Source organism: Egretta garzetta, unplaced genomic scaffold (assembly GCF_000687185.1).
Source record: "Egretta garzetta isolate BGI_Z169 unplaced genomic scaffold, ASM68718v1 scaffold551, whole genome shotgun sequence".
NCBI lineage: Eukaryota > Metazoa > Chordata > Aves > Pelecaniformes > Ardeidae > Egretta > Egretta garzetta.
In genome coordinates this window covers 406,775-408,848 of record NW_009258493.1, presented here as the reverse complement: position 1 = coordinate 408,848, position 2,074 = coordinate 406,775, and the positions used below count along the sequence as shown (strand labels likewise).

The following is a 2,074-nucleotide window of genomic DNA, read 5'->3' as shown; positions in this document are numbered from 1 at the left end:
CGGAGTGGGGGGGCGGGGTCAATGAATTGGTGATATTTGGTTTATGTTTTTTAATTTTTTTTTTGTGTCTAAACCAAAAAAAAAAAACCGAACAAAAAAATCCCCAGGAAAGCTGTAAATTTGGCCAAAACTGACTATAAAAAAAAATATAGAGGTCTAATAAATTTAATTACTTGTAACTGTAACGGTTTTGTGTGATTTCTGGAAAATATTCAGAACGGCATTCCAGCGGGGAATACGCTTTGAATTATTTTCATGGTGCTACAACTGGTCCATGGTGTTGTCTGATTAAAATTAGCTGTAACTTTGACTTAGCCCTATTATCCCCCCTGCCCCCCCCTTGTTTTTAATTCTAACCCTGCTCAATGAGCTGAAATAGTTAAAAATTCTTGGTGGAGGGGGAGCAGCTCCCACTGTCATGGGTGTAACAGGCACAGCTTACACCCAGCGCATTAATGAGCTAAAATATATTGGGTTGCCTAAAGGCTCCGTTAAATACTTGTTTCCTCACAGGTCTGTCGGCTGATACCAGGGAAAAAAAAAACCACCCTGCCCAAGAATGTACTTCATGCTACAAGTGAGGGGGGGGGAAACTTAAAAGTTTTGGAGCAGCCCAGGGAAAAGTTTTGGTAGTCAGCACTTGGCCTGCGAAATGGCTGACGAGGAGGGAGCAGGGGAAGGCGACGGCTGAGCCTTTCCTGCTGCTATACCTGAGAGGGAAGGAAAAGGAAAAACGCCAAAGGCAGGAGAAGCTCCAGGCAGCTGCGTGGTCTGGGGGGTTTTCAGGAAAAAACCCCAGGTGAATGAAGGGGGTGGGCAGCACAGGCAGGTTTGTGTGGAATCGGGGGTTTAAGGCAGCCGAGGGACTTGGCTTTACGGATCACAGCAGATTTTTAACAGGAGCCTGGCAAACCCCAACCTGCCCTGGGGCAGGCACTAGCAGCGCTGGGGAGGGGAAAAAGGAAACTATTCGAGGGCTACTTGCTCAAGAGCCCAGTAGCCGAGCCAGCCCGGCGGCGAGAGGTAACGAGTTAATCAGGCTCTCGCCAGCTGGGAAGAGCAGCGCCGAACCCGGAGCCCTCCTCGTTCATCCCAGGCACCACTTTCCAGCCGTTTCGGTGCCCATTCCCTCTCCGTATCCATGCCACTTGTGAATTTTTTTTTTTTTCCCTCCTGGGACAGGACACCCGCAGGCATGCGTCCCACGCTTCACAAGTGCCGTGAAACGTGGTTCTCAGCACCTGCTCACGTGAAAAACAATCAGCAAACATCCCGCGTCGGATGCAGCGCGATGGCTGTTACGCAGTGGCGGCCGTTACCCACAGGGTTTGCCCTCCATCTACTTACCTCAAACTGCTTACGTTTAACTCCCAGGCATAAATAATTTGATTTATCTGCAAGTGCTTTAACAAATAGAACTTAAAAAAACCCTAAAGGTACTGTAGCGATCCACTCCCCCACCCCCTGTGGCTCCACTAACTTCCTACTTTATTCCATCCTCTTTTTCCACGAAAATGAGTCTCAACACAAACCAGGTTACCCCCCAGTCCCCGCTTCAGGAGGCCATTAAGCACGGCACGTCTCCTCGTAAAGGCTCAGCCCAGCTCTCACGTGCAAACCTCCTGGCAGACACGGCCCGACAGCATTCGGGGACCTTTGAAACCTCCGAGTGGATCAGTACCGGGCAGGGAGCTCGTCTGCGCTTCGCCTCCCCAGCCGAGGGGAGCAGCTCGCCCGCCTGAGCCCCCCTACAAGCTTTGCCTGGAGCCGGGCTCAGAGCCAGTCCAGCAGAGAGGAGCTCGACTGCAGCTCAACTGTTTGAGAGGAACAAATAAAATTCTGAGAGATTGTCAGAGATAAAGGTTCCGCAGTGCTGGCTGTGATGTGGTATCAAAGGGCAGCAATTAGTCCCTCCTGACAAGGCGGCAGCGCGCTGTCTTAACGAGTTGAGGGCAAGTACCTCCCTGGAGGGCAAGGCAGCTGCGCCTGCCAAACCTTTGAAGCACATCCCTCCTCTCCCTACCACCACCTTGGTCTTTCCCGGGTTCTTTGAGCCAACTGGCCTTTATTCCGG

At 51.3% G+C, this 2,074-nt stretch overlaps 1 long non-coding RNA gene across 1 annotated transcript in view; it reads right to left on the bottom strand.

Annotated features, from left to right (window-relative positions):
* Positions 1-1,006: 1,006 nt before the first annotated feature.
* The window catches only part of LOC118453011, a 2,690-nt gene continuing 1,622 nt past the window's right edge, over positions 1,007-2,074 (bottom strand). The window contains exon 3 of the long non-coding RNA XR_004842902.1: positions 1,007-1,814. This is a non-coding gene — a long non-coding RNA (uncharacterized LOC118453011). The remainder of the gene's footprint in view (positions 1,815-2,074) is intronic.